Here is a 27,273-nt window from a genome sequence, read left to right as displayed (position 1 = left end):
TAAATTAAATAAATACTTATTTATTTAATTGATCCCACTTCTTCTATTAATTAAATAAATCTTTATTTATTTAATTAATTCATTATCCTTTTCTACCCATGACACATGTCATTCTTCTCTTAATTCCTACACTACCTACCCTCTCATTATTTTATTATTTCTTTTACCTACCCTCTAATCTTAGCCGACCATTTATCATTTACACCTCTCAATCTTATCCCTCCATTTCTTATAGTGTCTTCTATATAAGGATATGTTTCCTTAATTATCACCCCCCGACTACTCTAGCATTCCAACTTTCATATGCGATCAAGCCTACTTGCAACCACATTTTCGTTCTTTGTTGAGTTATTATGTACACATAAAATCTGAGAGCAAATATATCAAGCAAGATCAATGGAGATCCAAACCCTATTGGACATGTGATGGTATAATCTTTGTGATTTCATTTGATTCGCATTGTCTTATGTAATCTTCATATGTTATGGTGGATCTTTGTTATTGTTAGGCTAGGGTTTTGTGGTTGAATTCATTTAGTCTTTCAATATTGTTATTTTCATTTTTACCATAAACATTTTGGCACACCCGGTGGGACTCTTGTCCCTTTTGAATTTAACATCTTTTGTTGTAGATTTTGTGTTTTTGAAGTTGCAGATCTGACATTTCTGACAAACTTTCGGCATTTCCGCGTCTCTGCATCTTGGAACTGCATTTGTGACCTTTTGAACGCGTATGTGTTCAGGAGTCACGTCTGTGTTCAAAAGTCGTGTCTGCGATAAATTTAGGCGTGTTTGCGATTTTTTGTCGCGTCTTCGTTAGGTTTAACAACGTTTGTGTCTTAGATTTTGCATTTCAGTTTTTGATCCAGTTTTGAGGCTTTATTTCGTCATTTGGATTTCAGATCTGGTTTATTTCAAGCTAACATATTGTGATCTAGCTAACGAAATTGGTGCAACTTGTCTTGAAAGCAAATCATTTTGTCGAAGGCCCCTATTTCACAAAGTCTTTTTGGATCTAAAATTTACCTAACTTGTGTGCTTCCAGGAGGAGTATTATTGCAAAACTACTCACAAATCTTTGTTTCAAGATCTTGACAAAGGTTTTCTTTTGATTTTTCATTGTGTGCTTTGTTTCCATAGACTAGCAAACACTTCAACTGGTGCACTAAAACTGAACCAGTGTCTTTTGTGTCTTGAGCAATAGGCTCTTTTTGTTTAATCTCTAAAGGGTATGTCTCCCCGTGTGGTCATTAGGACTACTAGTGAGGAGAGGATGACCCAAGTGGTAGCGAGGAAAACGCACCTCTTCTGAACTACTATAAACAACTGTATCCATGGTGAAAGCCATGGGTAATGTGTGCTAATTAGTTCATACCGACACTATGTATCCCCATAAACCTGTTTGATCAAATTTATTTGATCATTTGTAGGGCGTAACCCCTATTGGTTGGGAGCCTTCTGTATTTACAGAGCTGAAAGTGCCACATGTATGGCCACATGAGCGGATGCCCTTACTAGCACTTTTTTATTTTAGAAAGCCAAAATCCTTCTAGTTGTTGGGTTAGGAGGTTAGACCTCTAGAGCGACCCACACACATATGGTTCTTAGTAGAGATACAAGTTCACCACACGGAGTTTTCGTGGGAACTGATGCTTGGCTACCCCGGAGAAGTGAGTGTCGAGGGTGGAGCCAGTAGGGTCAAGCATCTAAGTATCTGCTTTTAATAGCATAGCCTCGAGGGAAACCCCATGTGGGATCAACAACTATTGTCCTGGCCAACCATAAGAATTGTGCGTGTCTTATTTTGAACATTCAAACATTCAAGACCAAACATCATAACATTGTGTCTTTTGTGTCTTCAAGTATATGCAAAACAATTTTACATCAAACAACACACTTTTCTTTGAGTCATTTTTGAGTCTAAACACTTGCAAACATTGAGTCTTCGTCAACATTATGTCCTCTTGTCATGGAAAAATAGTCAAAAATTTAGATTTGGTCACAACAAACAACTTCACAAATAGGAAAAATTGCACTAAATTCTAGAAACGCGTTTGTGTCTGATATAATCACGTCTGTGTCATTTAACCACGTCTCTGAAGGGCAGAAACGTGTCTGTGTTCTCTTAAGAAAAATTACATTGACAAAATCTCAGAAACACATATGTACAGTGGTCAACCACGTCTGTGTCATTTAACCGCGTCTGTGAAGTATACAGGCACGTCTATGTTAAAGAACTGGAAAAATTTACAATCCAACAAATAAGAGCAGTCAGTTTCAGACTTATTGAGCTTCCTAAGTTATTTCTCCAGGTTTTCATCTAGCATTCAACCTATTTCTGGGTCTCACAAAGTCCATCATTGCTTTCCACCTTGCATTACATTCACATTTGTCTAAAATTGAGTCAAAAGGTCACTTGCTTGTCCTCATCTTGCTTTGTCAACACACTACATAAATCAACATTTTACTAAGTGGTCCTTCATCAAGGTCTATCAGCTTTGGGTCTCATTTGGTCTTACTTAGAGTCAAGGTAAACTTACCTCATCAAGAGAAACTATCATCTCTTTGGAAGCCGCATCTACTCTACTACATACATACTTGGTCTTACACTTTGGATATTGCAAGTACACCTCAGATTCATTTACATTCCATCCAACTCTTGGTCTTTCATACTCTTTCCATTTTTATCTAGTCTCACACATCTTGGTCAATACCTAGTTCATGGTTGAAACCTGTTCCCAAAAATCTAGGAGAGAAGCTAAAGAGGCTCAAGCGTCCACAAACATGAGTACCTATGAGTATGACAATGATGTCTTTTTCAATTCTAATCATACTACCTTACCTGACATGGATGCCTATAGAAACATTCCAAATGTTGAGAACATGGACGCTACAAACAACAATGATACACACAATGACAATATGGACAACTTTTCCGTACATTCAGCAGAAGTGGAAGACTCCATTATGGATCCCCATTTCAATCAATTGGTTGAGGAAATAATGAGGAGAGATAGACAATATTTCTTACAAGTGATGTCACAAAGTGGAGCCAAGATACCTCATGATTTTGATGTCTCAAATAATGGAAAATCAACCTTTGCAACAACCTCACTTCAACATGGATCAAAGGAGGCCTAATAGTGGAGGCAATAGAGGACCACATTTAGTGCCTGAGTCACCATCATCTTTGTTTCAAAAACCTGAGGTCCCACATACACATGGTCAAGCATATGATACTCACCTTCAGAGACCATTATGGAAGTCTTATGTAGAAAAATATACTCAATCACATACCAATGCTAAGGACCAACCACCAAAGCAATTGGATATTCAAAGGCATGCTCAAAATTTGGACACGAGGAAACCTTGTGTCAAATTTGGGGACAACACATTAGAACAAACTTATGACATGCCTGTAGAGTATGGTATACATGGACAAAACAGATATTCCATTCCTCATCATGACTCTATACCAAGTGGTCCCTATACGCAACATCACAATAGACCTCCTCCATATGAACATGTGTATGATCAATATCATCCATATATGCAACATGCTCCTCCTCCACCTGGTGCTTCAAGCATGGGGTATGGTCCAAGAAGTTGGTCTCCACCTAAGAACAATTTGGAACAACAAATCAAGGTGTTGGGACTCATCAAAATTGAGTCAATTTTAGAGGCCTATTTCAAAATTTTGCCCTGCATTTCCAAATGATTAAAATAAGTCAGTTTGAATGGCCTAGTTTGCGAGAGGGTAAAGTGGAGCCAGTTGATTTTCAAGGGGTAAGGCTCGAGATTCTTGTCCTACACCTTTCATTTGGCCTATCCAATGATGTGCAACTTTCAGAATTCAATTTGGATAAGTTTATGAGGTACCCATTTTGAGGGGTGAGCTGAAAGTGCATTTTAAGCACAAATGCAGATTTTATTGAGTAGCCTATTTTGAGAAAGTATATCTTTTTCCCTGTTGATTTTCATGAAGAAATTCAAAATGGATTCAATTTTATGCATAAATGTGAGTCAGCCTACAAAATTTCAAGTCTTGATGAATCCATCTGCTCAGTTTTTGAAGATCAATCCATTTGCAGTTTGTGTGTTTTGGCAAGTCTCTATTTCGACAGCTAGTCGGAGCCCTGTTTTGCACAAGTGTAAAAGTTGCCTCAATGAGTGTCATGACATAATGTTTGTTTCGAGCTAATGTTGGTATAAATGATGAGCTACATTTCAAATTTCAAGCCTCTGTCAATCCGTTTGATCGGTTTTCAAAAGGGTTCATTTAGCCATTGTTTTCAGTCTTCTGCACTTTTAGTGCTATATCAGTTAAAGTAGTTGTTTTCATGAGTGCACGATTTTCATCTTGTCAGGCTTTTGGTCGAACCAATAATTCTAAGTTTTAATATGCACTTCTAGGTACCTATGTTTCAAATTTGAGGGCCTACGGAGGTCATTTGATATTTTTGAGAAAGGCGTCATGTGTTGCCAGAACATTGACTTCATCAGGTCCGCAATGTTGACAAAGCCAGTTGGCCATTTTCGCTGATTAATATCTCTTTGCTCGGGACTCGTCTTGAGAAACCGTTTGGTAGATTTCATGCTTGCATATCAGAGTACATGCCTGTCAGATGGCGAGATCCAGAAAGGTGTTATGACATGTTTGAAAATTACGTCTTCGTGATTAAATGCGAAAATGTGGCGTAATCACCTGAAGGTTGCAAAATTCAGTCTGATGATCCAAAAATGATGCCGATCATTTCCAGAGGTATGTTTGAGGTCCATGAGTCACTTTAGAGGTCAGTTGTATGAAAACGAAAAAAAATTTAGTCGGACCCACTTTGGGGCCCGACCTGGCTCATGCTTGTGCACTAATTTTTGTGGCGAATTGTTCAGTTTTCATGGTATGCAATCTCCCTTTTGACAAATGATGATGCTAGAGAAAGTTGCAGATTAGATGTTTGTTAGTCTAATCATTGTAAAGAGAAGACGATGATGGTATGCCCTTGATGAGAAAATTGGGAATTTTATGTATGCCTAAGTACCAGAATTTGCATAATTGAGGTAACCTCTTCTTTTTATTTCATGCCATCATATAGAGTGACACAGAGGACACAAAGTGGAGTCTCTGGAATACCATTCATACTTATTGAACCAGCTAATGTTATGGTTCCAAAATGGTTGGATTTTGGTGTGCTCGACTAGGCAAGACAAGTTATTGCCAGCCAGAGATCTCCCTCCACGTCTATGGTGAGTTTGCAGAGGTAAAAACATGGAGTGTGGAGTGGGCATTTTATTTTATAAACAATCAAGAAAATGTGTTGGCAAGCATGAAGCCAAATCCTAGCCAACACCCATTCCTTCCACCCACGTAGCAATTGACAGCAACAACAAACAATGAAGCATAATGTGTTTTGATAGAGCATCCTTCCCCTGTGTGGAGTGTGGAGTGGGCATTTTATTTTATAATGGAGGAAAGGAACAACAAAACATGCCAATCCACTGCAAACTGTCTGGAACGTGGTAGAAAGGGGGGGGGCATTTGCAGTTTGAAATAAACAAATACCAATCAGTGCATCCTCCTTGCTGGACGTGGAGATTGAAGAAAGAGACTGCAGTGAAACTCAAGCAAATGGCAAATGGAAGCAGTCCTCCTTAGAAGACTTTGATGAATGAAATTTGGCAAGTGTAAAACCGGATTTCTCCTCCCACGTGGCATGTGAAAAGGTGTTGAAGACACAAGAAAATGCAGGTTTTGGCAAATTGAAATGCCAATCGAACTCCTTCACTCTCATGTGCCCTCCTTTCTCTCCTTCAAGTTGGACATGGTGTGTTTGAAGTATAGCAGAATAATTAGTAAAGCAGGCTGCGTGGTGGGCAAGGAAAGGTATCAGTCTTTGATGATGCAACTGGCATTTCCTGTAGTTGCATTCCCATAAAACGAAATTCCCCCTCTCTGCGTGACATGGAGTTTAAAGAAAACATGGAGGATGGTGTTGGGCAAATGCAGAAAATGGTGTGTGGCGTGGGTTTATGTCTCCAGCGAATGCAACCAGCAGCTTGTGCCTCCTCCTTGACCAACATTGGGGGTTTTCAAGCTTTTGAAACCTTCATACAAAATGCAAATAACAGCATCCTCCCTCCATTTGATCCCTCCAAGCGAGTGCAGATGGCGTGAAATAGAAGAAGGAATTCAGGTTCCAAGAAAATCGCCATTAAAACCCAGGAGGAAAGCTTCAAAATGCAGTTTTTGGGCAAACACATTGTCCCACATTCGCTGGGAAGTGATGGTTTTAATGTTTATAACTAAGAACACACACATCTATAATGTCAAAGCCTCTGGGCTTTTGATGGACGGTGCCTATGGGCGCCCAAGGTGGGCCCCCACACGCGAGCATGGATCTTGAGGCGATGGAGGAGGTGACTGAGCAGTGACAAGGTGAACCCCACGCAGGCATGCTTCCCAAGGCAAACAGGAGAATTTTGCAGTGAAAGGTCGGCTTAACCAGTGAGCAGGTTGCAGAGGATCCGACGAAGCGCGTGATTTCGGAGCCCGAAGATGCCCGCCAGTTAAACCCTATGAAACAGCGAAAAGAGGTAAAGATTGTGCATGTTTCAGGAGATCAGACGATCCGCGCTGCTTCACGAGGGCGAGATGCACGCGAGTTAAAGGCTGTGAAATAGCGAAAAGCACGTGCGAAAATCGAGATGGTTAAAGACCCTGCAGGTTTGAAAGATCCAATGGCTCACGCGACTTCGCGAAAGGAAGATGCTTGCCGGATAAGCATTGTGAAATGGCAAAAGCCAGGTGGCGCGCAGATGGCAGGTCTAGTCAGTGGTCCAGAAGGTGGGCCCCAGTGAGGTGGTGATGACGTGGCTCAGAGGTGGTGCCTAGGTGGACGACAAGCAAGCGGACACGTAGTAGAGTGACGAGGTGTCATCCCAGGTGGCGCCCAGTGGACCCCATTGACCAATCAGGTCCCGCCACGTGGCAAAGTGTCAAAGCACAATCAGAGCAAAAAATAAAATTAAAATCATGTTTATTATATAGTGCAAACTATGTTGAAAATTCAAAAATTTAAATGATGTGCACACATAAATGATTAATTCGCTCAGGGTCTCATTTTTGCTCAAAATATGAAGTGTTATATATCATCGGAAAGCTCTCAGAGTGAGGAATCCGGTCAAGTAGTTAATTTTGACAAATATGGGATATTTTGAGAGAAGTTTCCACGGAAGTGAAATTTAGTTAAAGAGGAGATACTTGGCAATTTCAGTTGCAGATTTGATTTTCTTCCCTCTCCTTCTTATTCCCAATTCTTCTCATTTTGTAGGGGTTCCATAAATTTGGAGAATGGCTCCATATTTTCATGGCTTCCAATTCTGAGTTCTTTTCAAAATTGTACAGGGCAATGTCATTTTCTAGAGAATAGAGTTTGATTCTTGCTGTAGATGTTTTGCTGCAAGTTCTTGTGTAGGTAAGGCATGCACAAATTCACACAAAATTTGTCTCTGAATGTATATCTCTTTGTTATAAATTAAATCCTCAAGGAGGCTGAAGTTTGTCAATTTCAAGGAAATTGTTGTGGTTGTTTGCAAGCATTCTTCAAGGACGAATTTAAATTCTGTAATAGATCATAGATAATGGGATATATATTTTCGGATCTGATGATTTTGTGAGTGAGCTAAGTAATGCAATTTTGTAAGGCATTAATGCAGGGATATTTAATGATGAAGGTGGATTTGCAGTACATGCTTTCATTTATAGTTTGATATATGACTCTGTTGCCCTTGGATAAGGCACTGGTCTTGCAAGTTTGGGGATGTTTTCAGATCAAACAATGTAAAAGATAAATCTATTTCCCTTTATGTTTAGTGGTTAATGTTCTATCCTTCCAAAGCTCTATTTCACCTATTATTTGTATAAGATCCAACCCATCTGTACGTGTTACCTAATTTGGTGAGCATGTGGAATGGTTTGTCTGCTTATTGTTGATGCAGTCTTATGTTTGTGATTGTTGTATTTAATGCATCAAAAGGGTGTCCCCTCCTAGGTCTAGCAGAACCTGAAGTGCAAGAGGATCATTAGGATCATATGTTATGTTGTCCAAGCCCTGAGGTGTTTCATTGATTGAGATTGGCTATCTCATAGATAGATTTGCAGGTGTTCTTGGGTTATCACTTTTGGTGAACAACACAAGGACTTACAAAAGAAAATGGAGGACATAAATACACCGAAGCTAACTTACACAATGAGAGACATATGTCCCTATCCATTTGACAAAAGCATTCCAATGCCTCATTTTTCTACACACTTTGTGACACCTAAGTTTGATAAGTACAGAGGAAAAGGGGATCCTCAGGCACATATGAGACAGTTTTTCACAGCTTGCATTGAGGTAGTAGCGGAAGAGACATATTTGATGAGATTATTCCCACATAGCTTAGGTGATCAAGCTATGGAATGGTTCTCCCAACTCCCACCTGGAATTAAGTCATGGGGTGACTTAGCAGAGGCATTTATCCAAGATTTATCATACAACATAGAGACAGACATAACAGTCACTACTTTGTGCAACACCAAGCAAAAGGATGGAGAATCTTTTTCATCATTTTTACAAAGATGGAGGAATCTAGCCAACAGATGCTCTTGTGAAATTCCACAAAAACAAATGGTAGAGATGTTCACCCAGAATGTTAACAAAGACATTGGTTATGACCTGAGAAAAGCTTGTTTTCCACCTTCAAGGACGTCATTGAAAAGGGCTTAGCAACAAAGAAGGTCCTAATTGAGCAAGGCATCATCAAAATATTCAAAGAAAACAAAGAGGACTTTAAAGGAAAAGGCAAGCCGAGATTTTGGAATAAAAACAAGATCACAGTAAATGATGGCATTGTTGATGCCAATACAGTGCGACCCAAAATCATTTTTTTTTCTGGATCAAGCTCTACAAACAATCAAGTGAATACTCAAACAACTTCAAAATCATGAAGGAAGTACACCCCATTGGGAGAACCACTAGAGTCAGTTTTCAAAAAGCTAGTGGCAAACAAAATAATAACAATTCCAGATATACGTCCATATGAGCCAAACGTCAAACCAAATTGGTGGAATGATGATGATATTGTGAGTTTCATAAGAGCAAAGTTCGTAAAATAGGAAATTGTCATCAGCTGAAGAACATCATACAAGATCTCATTGATAGAGGTGACATTGACATTGAAGGACACTCATCCAATCAAGAACATGAAATGTTTAAAGAACCATTCCCAAAACATGACAAGGGAAAATCAAAAGCCACAGATGAGCAAACCAACTATACCAGAGCATCCTATAACTATGATTCAACTATCAATCACATTTCGATGGACAATTATGTCTCTACCATTATCATCAAGGACAAAACGCCAGAAAATTCTACCCAAAGACCCAAAATTGTCCTAAAAGGAATTAGATCTTCTTTTGAACATACCTCTGAATGTAATATTACAACTCGTCGAGGTAAATTCACTTTGGAAGGTGCTCCAGCTAAAAACATTGCTTCCTCATCAACCAAACCTGAGTATGACCTTGTAGAATAGTTAGGGAAGACACCCGCACTTATCTCAATCCTTGAGCTCTTATGCATATCCCCTGCACATAAAGCCATTCTTGATAAAACTTTGAGAGACACTTCCATCCCCACTGATCTAAACGTGAACTAGTTTCAAACCTTGGTGGGATACCTTTCCATTCCATATTCTCTTGCATTCACAGAAGTTGATGATGCCTCTGTGAGCCAACCACATAATGCACCTTTACACATTGAAGCCTTCCTACACAAGCATCAAATAAAACAAGTCCTGATAGATGGAGGAGCTAGTCTTAACATATGTACTTTGAACACAATAATACAATTGGGATATTAATAGACAAAGCTATGAATGCTACAAACAAAATTACCATCAAGGCATATGATGATGAAGAGCGTTCATCCAAGGTCACAGTCACCTTGCTCCTCAAAGTTGGGCCAGTTACAAAGGATGTGGTTTGTCAAGTCCTAGACCTGGATCTCACATACAATATATTGCTAGGATGTCCTTGGATTCATGAGATGAGGGCAATCCCATCTACATACCACCAATGCATTAAGTTTCCTCACAATGGAGTTGAAATATTAGTTAATGGTGATCCTAATCCATTTATATACTGCAATAGCTTGAGACCAAAAACTGAGACAATCATTCCAAGTAATAGAGAAGTTGTCCCTTCTTCTGCATACATTGACCCTGAATCATTGAAACCTTTGACGTCAAAACAAGGTGAGCTTAAAGGGAAATATCAGGACAAACGCATGGGTGAAAACACTTTGAATCAAACCATGTGCTTATGACAAGTTATGAGTTCACCAAAAGAATATGGATGACCACATCCTTCTAAATGGGTATCTATCATTACACTCAAATGGGATCCTACTATCTTCCAAAAGTGGGGTGAAATGGAAGAAGAAGATCTATACAAAATGCTTTACAAAGACCCGGAAGATGGTAGACAAGCTCACATCAGCATACCATGTGAAAAATATGGCAAAGGGTTCAAGATCTTACAAAAGTTTGGGTATGATGGTAAAATTCCTCTTGGCTTAAGAAAGGAAGGAATCATTCAACCTTTGCAACCAGAATTGACATTTAACAAAGAGCGCTCTAAAGGGCTTGGCTTCATGTCTTCCAGGGTAAATACTCGAAAGACAAAAGGAGCATTACAAATCAAGGCTGCCAAAGATCAATAAGAAAATCGCTATTCCACCGACTCTAATGAATGGGAATGGGTTTCGGACAAATCCTCTAGTGACTATGAACTCACTGAGACATTCAGAGAACCAAGTGAACCCACAAAAGAAGAGGAATTTTATAAAAAATTCAAAGTTGGTCAAGAAACAACCCTTGAGGACCCCACATAGTCTTTGCCTCTAGGTTCTAGGTCAAAATCACGAAGAATGAGGACACCCGTCCCTGAATGCATTTTTAGTGATGACAATTTGGACTCGTTCATGATAGAGATAGATGAGGAGAGTGCCAACGATGACCTCGACATACCTAAATATAATTGCATCTTCACCCTTAGTCCCGCTGACTTTGAAAACATTGAAGGCCTTCCCCTTATTCACCACCAACTTATTGACTGGGACCATGAAGGACCTGTACAGTTTGACACATTTCAAAATGATGAAGCCTTTATTGACTATCTAGGCATATGAGATGATCTTCTACTTGGGGACCATAAGGCAGGATACACTATAGAGCTCAACAACATGGCATATATTGGTGAGGGTGTTGGGCCTTCGAGTCACTAAAATATCAAAATAAAAACAAATCATGGGTCTTATGGTGAAAACCACATTGTGGCACTGTCTAACCCCAAAAAAGTAAAAATAAAGGACGTATCTGAGGGAGAAAACCTCTTTGAGGCACTCGAAGATGGAAGGCTCAACATTCTCCCGACATCGTATGAAGAAAAATCATCTATGTTAGTAGAGGAGACCATCAATTTTCTTAAGTTTCTTCACAGAGAGACCAAAGTTCTTAAGTTTCTTCACAGAGAGACCAAAGTTCTTAAGTTTCTTCATAGAGCGACAAATCAATTTTGCATGGTCATATGTTGATATGCCTGGATTGGATCCGGATTTAGTAATGCATCATTTGACAGTTAAATCGGGGGCTAAACCAGTAAAACAAAAACTAAGAAAGATGCATCCACAAGTGGCGTTATTAGTCAAGGCGGAGCTTGAAAAATTATTGGATGTTGGATTCATATGCCCAATTGATTATGTTGGATGGATCTCTAACTTAGTACCAGTCAATAAACCAGATCGTAGCATCAGAATATGCACAGATTTCAGAGACATCAACAAAGCTTGTCCTAAGGATGATTTTCCATTGTCAAATATCGACCTGATCGTAGATCTCACAACAATTCATGCGATGTTATCTTTGATGGATGGATTCTCTGGCTATAATCAAAGAAAAATCGCATCCGAGGATCAGCACAAAACAACATTTACTTGTCCTTGGGGAACTTTTTGCTAGAATGTCATGCCCTTCAGGCTAAAGAATGCAGATGCTACATATCAAAGAGCCATGACTACTATGTTTCATGATCTCATGCACATTACTGTGGAAGATTATGTTTGATGACCTCTTGGGAAAATCAATAGACAAAGATACACATTTGGACATACTTTCAGTCATTTTTGATTGGTTGGAAAAATACAAAGTAAGATTAAACCCCAAGAAATGTGTCTTTGGAGTAACCTCTTCTAGCCTTATTTCTCATTTAAATAAATACATTTATTTATTAAAATTACCCCTTTTCCTAAATTAAATAAATACTTATTTATTTAATTGATCCCACTTCTTCTATTAATTAAATAAATCTTTATTTTTTTAATTAATTCATTATCCTTTTCTACCCATGACACAGGTCATTCATCTCTTAATTCCTACACTACCTACCCTCTCATTATTTTATTATTTCTTTTACCTACCCTCTAATCTTAGCCGACCATTTATCATTTACACCTCTCAATCTTATCCCTCCATTTCTTATAGTGTCTTCTATATAAGGATATGTTTCCTTAATTATCAACCCCCGACTACTCTAGCATTCGAACTTTCATATGCGATCAAGCCTACTTGCAACCACATTTCTGTTCTTTGTTGAGTTATTGTGCACACAGAAAATCTGAGAGCAAATATATCAAGCAAGATCAATGGAGATCCAAACCCTATTGGACATGTGATGGTATAATCTTTGTGATTTCATTTGATTTGCATTGTCTTAGGTAATCTTCATATGTTATGGTGGATCTTTGTTATTGTTAGGCCAGGGTTTTGTGGTTGAATTCATTTAGTCTTTCAATATTGTTGTTTCCATTTTTACCATAAACAAATTATATCCATCATTTGTATGCCACTAGCTCTACAGATTACACGCCACTAGAAGAAACCATCCTTACATCAAGAGTAGCACTTGGCATCCATAATCTATATGTCATTGGCTCTTCAACTAGCATGCCAATGGTAGAATTCTACCAATTCTAGAGAAATACTAAAATATTCTATAGGAATATCATGGTTTTTAATGATTGTCAAGTTGGATCATTGATAAGCTTATCTTAAATATGATTCATAGAGTCTTACTATCTATGATTACCTTAGAAGGAGAGGAAAAAGTTACATCTTAAGGGGTATATAAACCTCTATCAATGCCTTGATAGATTCCTTTGATCCCACCATCTTGTGTTTCCTTAGATATTAGCTCTTTTACTAGGCTTAAAATTAGCTCTTCTACTAGGCTTAAAGTCATCTCTTTTAGTAAGCTTAAAGTTAGCTCTTGTACAAGACTTAACTCTATAACTCAAAAAAGAGATGCCTAATTAAAATGAAGTCAAATCCAAAACCTAATATATGTATCATCTATGACCATCCTTTTGAATTGCTACTTAGTCTATCCAAAGGTATCCAATACATTTGAAGTAAAAGTAGGTAAAGTTAATCAAATTACAACTAGAATCAAGAGGGATAATTTATTATGTCACTCCTTTAGGCCTTAGTAGGTAAATGCGGTTGGATAAGGTTTATTGTGGCAACTTGTATAACTTTGATTTTTTTATAGTTATAATTGAGGAGAAGGCCTACTTGTCCTAGTTAACTAGTTTGATTATAGATTTTATTTAAGTTCCTTCACTATGTTTCCCTCCTAAACCATGATCAATTATTTGAATTTAAACTATTGTAACTTGATATATAAGAATTGAACAACTTATTGCTAAAATCATCCACAACATACATAAATTAAATTTCATATCCTTATCTATAACATAATGTATCTAATATCCTTATCATTGTACCTAAAAATCTAAAAAAATGAGTTGATTCCAAGTCAAATCACTATAACAACACTTGCTATACTCACCCTATTGTATTTTTCTTAAGATACCTATGCCCTCTTGACCCAAAGGAACACAAATATATTATATTTGATTTTTTCCTATAAATTCTATAAAAGCTTTAGATCATCATTTCCAGCATTTCTTCTTGTACAACCTTTATTGAATGTAGATTCATCTACATCTTTTTATTCCAAATTTCATTTTTTAATAGGTAGTTTCTAATTTTCTAGTTGTTTTATCTAGTATTACTTAATTGGAACTACACTTGACTATGTCCAAATTTACCTTAATCCAATTCTCTCCTATACTTGGCCATGTGTACATGTGTCCATTTATTATAACCTATCCAAGATACTCTCTAATGGGCTTCCTTGGACAAAATTCACCTATTTTTTTTTCCTTGTCATTCTCTAAATTCATGTTGTGTGATGGAAGTTACAAAAATATGAGGAAAGCATAAATTTTCATAAGTTTATAGACTTTGGGTATGGAACTAAATATTTTCATTCTCAACCAAACGTCCTAATCCAATGTCCTAGTTTACATAAATTTTTGCATAATCTCTTGAGGTATTTTCCTTTAATTTCCCCCTACTTTCCCCTTTTGTGGGATTTCAATGTTAATCTAGGCATTTTTATAGTATCTACTTCTAGTGCTAGCTCCTAAAAAGTCCTACTTCTTTCATCCCTTCTCTTTTCTTTATGATCACAAACCATAGGATTTTAAAATGGACTAATTTATATTCTCATATTAGGTCTTGACCTCCACTTCCACCTCTTTTCCCCACAAACATCCATTATCCTCTTTTGTAGGTTTTTGTGGTTTTATATTTTTTATTTTTTTTTCCTCTTAATAACATCCTATTTTCTTTTGTTATAAACTATCATAAACCTTTGATTCCCCATTTATTTCCCTCCTTGTAGGCATTTGATATGGATATGAATATTTGTCCAAAACCCACATCCTATGTCTATTCCCACATAGTTTCCTTGCAATTTTTTCTTCCTATTAAAAAATGATTGAAGGTCATCCTAAACTTACATTTCCCAATCTTAGCTCTAAAAATTCTTGACGTCTATGTCCCTTCTCATTCTCCTCAATTCTTCCCTTATGTTTTCATTTTTTTATTTTCAACTAAACCATTGAATATAGTTATTTCCTTCATCTAAATATTTGGCCATAATGTCCACTCTCACACTTATTTCCTATAGCTACTCCATAGTGCTCCCATTACTCTTTTTTCCACCATACAAATTCAAGTTATGTTATTCAGTCCATCTATGCTCTTGTCTGCATCACACAACTAGTCTAGACCCAAAATATTACATCATCCAGTTCTACATCCTATTTCACCTTGATATTTGATAATTTTCCCAAGGTGTCGCTTGTTTTCCAACTATCTCCAAGTTACTATAGGACTATTATTAACACCCATATTCAACCTTGTAGCTACTATATTACATAATTTTCCCACACAAAAACAATCACTTAATTTTTAAGGAATGGATTCAAATGTACTTTAAGTACTGGAGGATGGATATGCCTATGCCAATATTAATGAAGTAGGTGATCTTAGCTCTGACAAATTTTAAAACTAATTCTTGATCATTGACCTTATAAATTTCATGGGTATAACCTTGCAAAGTGGTCCAAGGTAACCATTTTCTATTCACCATTGGATCTCCATAAGAAAATTAAAAGGATAATTATTTATTTTCTTGAACATATTGGGATGTCATTAATGATTGAGGAATGTTTCAATTCAACAAACACCAAATTCACAATACCCCCTCATGCTTGCATACATCATAAAAAAAAATAAAATTATTGAAATAATGTGGAAAGACAAATAATACAATAGAAGGTAGTAAAAATACTACAAGTAGCATCAATTAACACACAAAATAAAAACAATAACAAGTGAACAATGTCGAGAAAACTGTATGAACACAACTACAATGCACCGTAACAAAGCTAATCAACAACCAATCATAACAAGATAGAAGCTGAAAAATAGAGGCATATAACTACATGAGATAATAAATAAAAATGTTGATCAACAATATGCCATTACAAGATAGTACTGATAATAGACCTCAAACATAGATAAGATCTTGATAAACATGATGCTTATAATCTAATTTAAATATTCTTTTACAACTGAGCTGAATAGAAGTCTTCTTTATGTAGCTTTAGAATTTGAAGTTTACATTATTCCAATAAAATTTTGCTCTTATATTGCTCCTCGGAGGTCCCCTACATTTGAAAATAAAGTGAGACAAGTTGAAACAAAATGTTTGAGTAAAAATTAAGCATTTATGTCTCCTGGTGAACCAACTGATTAGAGAAAAAGTCATACACCTACATTTCCAAAATGTTAAATAACATAGAATGTCTTACATTATTTTCCACCACATTATTTTGAATGCCAAGGCTCAAAACAATAGATTTTTAGCCCAACCCATGTTCAAATATAGAAACAAAGTAATATATGATAACCTTCCATTTCATTTTGGCAAATGAACAATCCCAAAAAATATGTTTTAGGCTCTCATTATGTTGACAAAACAATCATTTCATTGGTTGAACTACCATACATTTCAACCTATCACCAATAGGTAGTTTGAAATGTACAATCTTCCAAGCCAAATTTGAGCATTAGCATTAGCTTGAGACATCCATATTTGGTTACTCAATTTCATCCATGTCTTTTCATGAAGCCTACATCTCCATTTCTGATTTAATATTGGATTTAAAGACATGCTTGGAAGGAGGCTTAAATAAATTTTCTTAAGAGGAAAGTAATAGAAAGAGAACTTGGAAAGCCGCAACCAATATTTGAGGAAATTGCATTGAAAAGGAGTGTAGAGTTTCATAAAAAGATCCATTAGCACCAAAGAAATCACAAAAATTAAAAAACCCTTTAGACTTTTTGTATAACTAGAAACGCCTTTTAGGCTTATCTCAATAGAACTAGTCTATTGCATTAAAATCCCAAATGTCACCGAAGCAATGAATTCCTTTTCTGAAAAAGTAATAAGCACGTCTAGGAAACTATACCACAACAAGGGGATGATCATGGCATTGTATTAGCTTGTTCCATCAAATGGAAGAAGAGGAAAAGCTAAACCCATGTTGCAACAAATAGTCTTTCCAATTTAAAAACTTGCAAATGGTGTCACACTTTCTAGATGGATTGAAGGGGAAATGATTCTCTCAAAAAAAGTATGGAGCAAGAAGAATTTTGTCAACCCATCTCACATCATACCATTTCTTTTTTACCGTAGCAAGGTTAATGCAATTCTAGACCAAATATTTCCAAGATTCTTCTCCCGAAACAACCCTAACTATCAATTTTGCAACTAGACAAATAACTTGAGTCTGAGATCTAATAGTCCCAAACCGCCTTTAGCTTTGGGTTGAATACAATGCAACTAGGAAGTAGACTTAAAACTGACCTTTCAATCCTAATTATACCACAAAAATTGACGAATGATTTTAATAAGGTCCATTTTCCTTCTTGGAAGACATCCAAAAAGATGAAAAATAAACATGGGAAGCAAGAAAAATATGGTTCATGAATTGAACTTTGTTAGCTAAAGACAAAAATTTATTTCCCCAATTCCAAAGTTTGTTTTTCATCTTAGTAAGAGACCAACTCCACATCTTAGAAAGCGGGACACCTAGACCAAAGCGAATACCCAAATACTAAGAAATCTAACCATACTTAATATGTTTCCATTCTTTAGGAATCCACTGAGGCATAGGATCAGACTATATAAAAATAAATTTAGTCTTTGATTGAGCAATCATATAACCTAAAACTGATCAGTATAAGTTTAAGACCTCGAGCACATTGTGGATTTCCTATTTTGAATGTTGGAGAACGAGCATATTATGATTATAAAAATGAGAACTAAGAACAACCATATTGTATGGAATGGAAATATCATTAATCAAATTTATTTGTTGACAAGTTTGCAGTAGATAACCAAGTGCATCTGCAATTAGAACATAGAGTAATGGCACCAAAAGACAACCTTGCTTAATTGAGCACTAAAGAGGGAAAGAATCAAAAGGTGATTTATTAATTACTAGCTAAGCGTTGGCATCTTGAAAGAGCATTTTTACATGTTTACACAATTTGGGACCAAAGCCCAACCACTGCAACATTTTAAGGATGAACCTCCATTGAATTCAATCATAAGCTTTATCAAAATCGAGCTTAACAAGTATAGCATTTTGGCCATATTATTGGGCCCACTCACTAGTTTACCGAGCCAACATATAAGGTTATCAAGAATGAACCTTCCACCAAGGAACCTATTTATTCTAGTCCGACTATCTCTTTCGCTACTAGTTTTATCCTTGCAGTGAAAGCTTTAGCTATGGTTTTGTAGGAAGTGTTAATCAAGGTCATATTCAATGTCAGTTGACTTGAGATAGTGTCTTCACTCTTTCCTTTCAAAAGAAAATTCATAATGCCTTTGTTAATATTAGGCCCTAAAGAACCTTGGTGAAAAGCCTCTAAGTAAAGAAGATAAAAGTCATCTTTGATATGCTTCCACAAGGCTTGATAAAACTCAACTGAGAGCTCATCAATTCTAGAACTCTTATTGGGATCCATAGAGAACACAACATATTCAAGGTCTTCAGTGGATAACATGATCCAAGTATTGGCTATACTCAAGTTACACCTTCTAAGAAATATAATCTTTAATAGTGTCCTGCAATATTAATTCGACATCTCGCTAATGAGACATTTCTCTAAATAATATCTCATAATTTTTTATAAAAAAAAAAAGTTATCTCTTCTAGATTCATGTGCACCTATCCAAATTCATCTTGAATAGCTCCAATATATTATTTTCTATATTTATAGTTTACAAAGTTAAAAAAGTATTTGGAGCCCTTATTACCTTCTTTAATCTAGTGTAACTTGGCCCAAATTTTAGATCGTTGGCCTTTATAAATGTCTAATTACAAAGTTGAGTCTCAATCATGGCGAGCAAAGTTTGAATATTGAAATTACTTAGATCAGAGTTAAGTAATTTTCTAGAATGTTCTAATTTCCCTTGAAGTTACTTTTCTTTATTCTTTTACTGCCAGACCATTCTTTTACCAAAGGCACATAAAAGTTTAGCACTCTGAGAAATAGCATATTGCCAACATTCTTTGGAAAATTCACCATCTTTTGGCTTAGGAAAAGAATTCTAAACGACCAGTAATGCAACAAGATATGAGGGGTTTTTAAGAATCTGAGAAACATTAAGTTTATAAAGAAGTTGTGAGTCCACACTTCTCAAATCAACCCCCAAGATAGAACATATAATAGGGAAATGGTATACAAGAATGGTAGAATAATCAACATTAACTAAAATCTCATCAGAGGCTTGATTCAAATGTAGGTTGGGGGAGTATAAGTTTTTTCCAACCTACTAAGCTTTCTCTTAGAACCGAGTCTATAATTAGACCCAGTCTACCGATTATGGGCCTGACTAGAGAATTTATTATGGATTGGATCAATAATCCTGATAGAATTATGGCAATGCAACCCCTTATCAAACTCTTCATTACTCATTTTAGCATGGCTTGTCTAACTACGATCATTCGAAAAATCCACCATATTAAAATCTCTGCCAATAACTCAATCAACATTGGGAAGTTCTTTGGCCATCCAATCCCAAAGCTCACATCTCTCTTTTGCATTATTATTGGCATAAATGAACAAAAACTAATAGGGTAGCCATTAATGAAGGTCAAGGCCTACACAACTATGTGAGCAATCCTCACAATTCACAATAACAAACTTACTCATCCAAGAATAAAAACCTAAAATGGTGCACCCCCTTACCATCTCTATGAAGTGTATGAAAAAAAGTGGCAGTTTTCCAAACACTAGATAGAGCAGAAGTAAGGCGGGAACCACTAAGTTTGACTTCTTGAAGGAAGATAACATTAGGTTTCCACTTAGCAAAAATTCCTTGATGCCATACTTACAATGAGGAAGAAAAATCCCTCTAATGTTCCATGAAATAATTTTGCAATTGATGCTTGAATCGATGAGGAAATGTTTTGAGGAGCAGAAGAGTTACTTTGAGGCACAACGGATTCAAACAATTCCTTCCTTTTTCTTACTACCTTCCAACCATCCACATACATGGCATCCTTATAAGATGACGCAACAACCACAAGATTTTATTAAAATTTTTTTAGAAGAGCGGTAGGCATAACCTAGTTTTCAGAAGAAGGTGAATCCTTTGGGCCAAAGTGTTGATAAGGGGGTTGCACTGGTCATGAATTGGAGGGATTGAGTGTTGTAGGTTGCACAAACTTGTTCTTCATGACTGGAAAGTCTCTTATCAAGTGGCTACCTTGACAACAAAAGAAACATGCATTAGGCTTATTTAAATAGACTAATCACTAGTAGAACTCAAACTTAGGACCAATTAGCTTAATATTTTTAGGCAGTTGGTTATTCAAGTCTATTTCAACATAGGCTCAATAATATACCCTTAAACTAGTAAATTTGTTTGTGTTGTTCTTGCACTAGATAACTCTTTCGAGTTGAGAAACTAATTCCTTCAAAAATGTTCTAAAGGAAAGGTTTATAAAAGGAAGTTCAATCCACATTGGATATTGAGATGTTGAGGGACCTTCCTGATGGAAGTCTAAGGTTCAAGCATGGATATAGTATATTTGACCACATATTACCTAGGTCCCATATTGTAAAACAACTTGTGCGTGCTCTAGGGATTTAAAAGTACATGAAACGTATCCTTTCCCTAAGTGTCTCAGGTTTTGAATCTTCCATCCCCTATTCTCCCAATTCAATTTAGCTCATCTTTAAAAATTGGCTTGCAAAGGAATTCCTCTTAAAAAACAAGATTACAAAGTTGTGTTGGCAGTCATCTATAGAATCAATAACTTCATTGGGAAGCATAAAGGCTAAAGTTTTACCTTCACTCTCACAATTCGAAACAACCATGGCCTTGGGCTATCATTTTCAACATCTCCTTCTTTGCACACAGTTTGCTGGCTTCCAACATTCTCTCCATTCATCGAATCACAACCATTACTCTCTTTAGCATTACCCTTGTTCATCTCTAGCTATTCTCCAAATTTAATTTAGCCCATCTATACAAATCGGCTTCCATAGGCATTCCTCTTAAAAAACACAAGATTACAAATCTATGCAGACAATCATCTATAGAATCAATAACTTCATTAGGGAACATAAAGGCTAAAGTTTTATCTTCACTCTCGCAATTTGAAACAACAATGGCCTTGCCATCTTTCTCAACATCTCCTTCTTTGCACACATTTTGCTAGCTTCTTGCATTCTCTCCATTCATCGAACCACACCCATTAGTCTCTTTAGCATTACCCTTGATCATCTCTGAGTTATCCATCAAACCCTTGTCATGGTCTCCTCTAAAAAATCATTATTTTTAAACTAGAAAATAAAATTATATGCTCGTGTGTTGTGATTTTGCATACTTCATCATTTTATATGTTATACTTATTTAACACGATGACCTTTTATTTTTTCTTCCCTCTTTTAATTCCTTATTTCTTTGTTAAGTATAAAGATGATACAAGTACTAGAAACTAACTACTCTCTTCTAATGTTGACCCAAACCTAAGACTAACTACTCCCTTCTAATGTTGACACAAACTTAAGTTAAAGTTCCTTTAGAACTTCCATACACTTTTCCTTATATTTTTATATTTAACCATAAACAAACTACAAAACCTTTGAAATTTCGTTCACCTGCCTTCCACAACTTTGAAAATTGACTGCTCCACATCAAACGGTGGGAGTCCATTCCCACACTTGAGGAGTAACATCGCATCCTTGATGGACCACCTCAAACTTCGTTCCACCTAGAACTCGTTTTAGGAACCGTGTTTAAAGAAAATAATCCATATAATTTTTCGTTAACATTGGATCCAACTATAACAATGTCAACAAAACTATGTAAGTTCAAAGTGCAATTAAATTATTGAGTTATATTTTGATAATTTTGATATAATGGTAATGATGAAACATACAATCAACATTAGAAATCATTCCAAATCCAAACGATTCGTTAAGGATTTAAATTTTACAGACTAGTAAAAATGAAACAAAATTTTAGCCGAAACGACGCAACCTTCCTCCCCAAATCTGCAGTTGCCAGTTATATAACTTCAATCTCCCTCTGCAAAACATGTAATTCTAATTCTAACTGTTGAAAAAACATTCATCTGCTTATTCTCGCAAATTTACAGAGTGCCATCTTTTGAAGATCTATTTTCTGTAAAGCAGTTCTCCAGGATTACATTCGGGTATGTGTCTTGAATTCCATCTGCATTATAAATTTTTCGGGGTTTGAAATATTTTTAAGATAACAAAATAAAACTGCTTCTTGGGAAACCTGTATCAAAATAGAATATTCATTTGCTGAACATAATTCTTAATCTGTCATGGCTATAGAGATGACAAATCTTCGTCTTGATGACGGATATATCTTTCATTTTCTGAACACAATCTGTTGTGGCTATGCATTTTCTGAAAATAATCTGACATGGCTATAGAGATGATAAAATCTTCATGGGTGACAGTGAATATTGATATGTATTGGGCTTAGGGTTAGGGTTCTCCTGATGGTGATGGCGTGTCTATTCTAGAAAGACGTAGGTTTTGTATCTAAAACAATATAAGGTAAATGGGAATGGAATACTCTTGTGAATGGATCTGATCAAATTGATGCCTTGCTTGTTTATCACATGAATTATAAACAAACTGGAGTTCTGCTGTCTTTTATTGTAGATTAGATTTTATCTGAGCCATTTTCCAGGATTCATTTGTAATCTTTAAATAATTTTGATAGTTCGTTATCAATGTTGAGTTTCTAGATTAAATTGTGTGTTATTTTTTGTGTCAATCTTTGAGACCACATTCTGTTATCTATCATCAAGATATTATTGATGCAATCTAATCCAGAAACATAAGATTGTAAAAATCTGATATCATTAATTGGTTCTTTTATAACAGAGTTATAAGAATATCACAGGAGAAAAAAGACAAAAAGAAATTTTTGTGACAGGTTATAACAACATGGCAAGAGGAAAGGGAAATAAAGGGAAAGGAAATACCAAACAGGTAAGAGTTTAACCTTAATTGCTGAAAAAAATGTATAGGATACCATGAAAAGTAATAATAAGTCCACAATGATATAATGTATTTGCAGGATCAACCAGCATCGACAAAAGTAAATACAAGTGATGATAGAGGTAATGAGGTGAAAAATTTAAAGAGCCTGAATCAAAGTTTACTCATTACAATCACCAGTGAAAGAAAACAAATAGATGAGTTGAAAAATGCATTGCAAATGAGTGATGACGCCTCTAAGAAGTTACTTGTGGAAGCCAGAAGTCTGTGGGATTCTTGTGAGGAAGCCTTGAAAAGCACAATTGAAGAGCTAAAGAATGAGCTTACTCAAACAAGAATATTGAATGACAGTCATGAAAAAATATGTACTCAATTAACTCAAGAAAAAAATGACCTGGAAAATAAGTTGAAAGAATGCAATGATGAGAGTAAAGAATTACAATCTCTCAAAAATGAGCTTAATCAAACAAGAATATTGAGTTCGAGTCACGAAAAATTATGTACTCAATTGGCACAAGAAAAAGGTGAGCTGGAAAATAAGTTGAAAGAATGCAATAATAAGATTCAGGGATTACAATCGCTGAAAAATGAGCTCAATCAAACAAGAATATTGTGTGAGAATTATGAAAATTTATGCTCTCAATTAGAACAGGAAAAAAATATGTTAGAAAATAAGGTGAAGGAATGCAACGATATGATTGAGGAAGTACGAGGAAATATGAGTGAAGATATATGCTTATCGGATATGCAAACAGAAATTGTAAAGCTACAAAATAAGCTTGATTCTGTAATTAATGAAAAAAAAGTGTTGAACCATAAACATGAGGAACTGTGCGCCAAACATAGAAATGATAAAAACGAGTTGAGAAAATGCAATGAAGGGGCTAAGAAATTGAAAGCAAAGATGGTCGAGGATCAGAAATTGTGGGAATCTTGTAGAGTAAATTTAGAAGGAAAAATTACAGAGCAGCAAAATGAGATTGATGAAGCTAGAAAATTGAGCAAGAAACATGAAGAATTGTGCAGTCAGTTAATGCAAGAAAAAATTAAAATGGAAGAAGATTTGAAAAAAATAAATGATAGTTCTAAGAAATTGAATGCAAAGATGACTGAAGATGAGAAAATGTGGGATTTTTGTATGACAAATTTGGAAGGCAGGGTTGTAGGGCTGCAAAATCAGCTTAACGAAATACAAGTATTGAGCCAAGGACATGAAGAAATGTGCACAAAGCTAAGACAAGAAAAAAAAGATTTGGAAAACAAGTTGAAAGAGTTTAATGATATAAATAAGGAATTAGAAAATAAAATTATTGAATTTGATGCTTGTAAGGTAGAGTTGAAAGGAAGAGTTGCAGAGTTGCAAGATGAGCTTAATGAAACAAGAAAATTATGCCAGGAAAATGAAAATTTGAGCACAGAATTAAGACAAAAAAATACTGAGCTGGGAAATAAGTTAAAAGAGTCCAATGATGAGTCTAAGGAATTGAAGGAAAAACTTACTGAAGATGGTTGCTTGTGGAGTTTGTGTAAGGCAGAGTTAGAAGGCACAGTTGCAAGGCTGCAAAATGAGCTCAATGAAATAAGATTGAAGTATGAAGAATTCTGCATTCAACTAAGAGATGAAAGAAAACTTTTGGAAGAAAAGTTGGAAGAGTTTGATGATGAAACTAAGGAATTGAAGACAGCAATGACTGAAGATAGGTGCTTGTGGGATTCATCTAAGGCAGAGTTGGAAAGCACAATTGCAGAGCTGCAAAATGAGCTCAATGAAACAAGACTGAAACATGATGCATACTACATTCATCTAAGAGATGAAAAAGAACACTTGCAAGAAAAGTTGAAAGGATACGAGTATAAGAATAAAGAATTGCATGTAAACATGATTGAAAATGCCTCTGTCTGGAATACTTGTAAGGCCAATTTGGAAAAAACAATTGCAGAGCTGCAAAATGAGCTTAATGAATCAAGAATTTTGTCCCAGAAGAACCAAGTATCTTGCAATGAAATAAGTAAAGAAAAAAATGAATTGGAAAATAAGCTGATAGAATCAATTAATGAGACTAAAGAATTGAAGGAAAACATGGCTGAAGATGGGTGCTTATGGGAGATTTGTAAGGAAGAATTTGAAGACAAAGTTGCAAAATCAGAGAATGAGGTCGAGGAAGCAAGAATGTTAGGCAAGACACATGAAAAATTATGGTCTCAGTCAAGAGAAGAAAACAATGAGTTTGAAAATAAGGTGAAGCAATGCAATGATATGATTGAGGAATTACAAGGAAAGATGAACGAAGATAGATCTTTATGGGATACTTGTAAGGCAGATATGCAAGGAGAAATTGTAAAGCTACAAGATGAGCTTGATTCTGCAGTTAATGAAAGAGAAGTCTTGAAGCAGAGATATGAGGAATTGTGCGCCAAACACAGAAATGATAAAAATGAGCTGAGAAAATGCGATGAAGAGCCTAAGAAATTAAAAGATTCTTGTAGCGTGAATTTAGAAGGAAATATTTTTGAGTTGCAAAATGAGATTGACGGTATCAAGAAACTGAATGCAAAGATGACTGAAGATAAGCAGCTGTGGGATTCTTGTAAGACAAAGTTGGAATGCATGGTTTCAGGGCTACAAAATGAGCTCAATGCAACAAGAGTATTGAGCCAAGGACATGAAGAACTGTGCACAAAGCTAGGACAGGAAAAAAATGATTTGGAAGACAAGTTGAAAGAGTTAAATGATATAAATAAGGAATTACAAAATAAAATGATTGAAGATGGACTTTTGTTTGATGCTTGTAAGGTAGAGTTGAAAGGAAGAGATGCAAAGCTCAATGCAACAAGACAGAAACTTAAAGAATTTTTCATTAATCTAAGAGCTGAAAAGAAACACTTGGAAAAAAAGTTGAAAGGGTTTGATTATAAGAAAAGAGAATTGCAAAATAAGCTTAATAACAAAACAAATTTTTTGTGCCAGAATCATGAAAAAGAGTGCACAGTATTGAGAGAACAAAAGAGTGGCTTGCAGAAAAAGTTGAAAGAATGCAATGATAAGATCAAGGAATTAAATGCAAAATTGGGCTTGTGGGGTACTTGTAAGGAAAATTTGCAAGGCAAAGTTGCAGGTCTGCTGTATGAAAAAAGGATAATGAGTCAGGAACATGATGAATTGTGCAACCATTTAACAGATGAAAAACATATGCTGGAACATAAGTTGAATGAATGCAATGATAGGAATAACAAATTGCATGCACAGACAAATGAATGCAACAATAAGAAAACTTGTAAGGCAGATTTTAACATCTCTGTCAAAATCTCAGTTAGAAACTCGAGGAACTGATCTTACATTATTCTATTTAGCCAGCCTAGAAAAAGCAAATGTTTATCATCTTGCACTACTTAGTGGATTTCCTTATGGGTGCTGTGGAGGAATAGTATGAACAACCATTTATTCTACCAACTTTGTGAAAATGTAATCATTTTACTTCTCTAGCTTTTGTTGAACACTCTTAATGAATAAAAATTTAATATATCGTTGTTAAATTTTATTTGCTGTGAGCTTGTAATATATACATAAATATGTATTTTGTAGAGATAATTCAGTGTTAATGATAGTTCAGTGTATCAATTGTATTTGAAGTCAATTTAAGTTTCTGTATCATGTTGGAGCGCAAAGCACCACACCGTAAATTTAAAGAGAAGGGACTGCAATGATATGCCAAAAAAAATAGTGTGGTCTGGCCTATGATATTATGGTGAAACTGATACTGCATCTTGAAAATGATGATAAAAATCTTGCACACAATCGAATCCAGAAGCATTATAAGAATTATAGCATGGATTGTGGAAATCTGATAGCATTAGTACATAACATTCAAACCGAGAAACTCACAATAATTTTTCTACCTTGACATAATAATTGAAGCTTGTATTAATTCTTTATGTGAAAGGCAATTGCAAATTAATTAACAATTCTCTTTTTTTCTTTTTAAGCATCCATAATATGAATTTGGGTATGAGTACATTAATGAATAACTCACCATGAATGGCATCAAGAAATTAAAAAATAATTATATATAATTTTGTAATGGCTAATTACTACCTTGAAATTTTGGAATTCTATTTACCTTCCACATATTTGCTCCCCAATTTTATTATAATTAGGCTACATGATTAGCATAACTAGGATCTTCTTTGTACA

General features: G+C 35.6%; 1 pseudogene; it reads left to right on the top strand.

The window, feature by feature from the left end:
• The window catches only part of LOC131027453 (uncharacterized), a 51,774-nt pseudogene extending 25,156 nt beyond the window's left edge, over positions 1–26,618 (top strand).
• The last annotated feature ends 655 nt before the right edge of the window (positions 26,619–27,273 follow it).

The sequence above is a fragment of the Cryptomeria japonica genome, chromosome 4 (genome assembly GCF_030272615.1).
Source record: "Cryptomeria japonica chromosome 4, Sugi_1.0, whole genome shotgun sequence".
NCBI lineage: Eukaryota > Viridiplantae > Streptophyta > Pinopsida > Cupressales > Cupressaceae > Cryptomeria > Cryptomeria japonica.
Note: the sequence above shows the minus strand (reverse complement) of the source record. Positions and strands in the feature narration are given on the sequence as shown.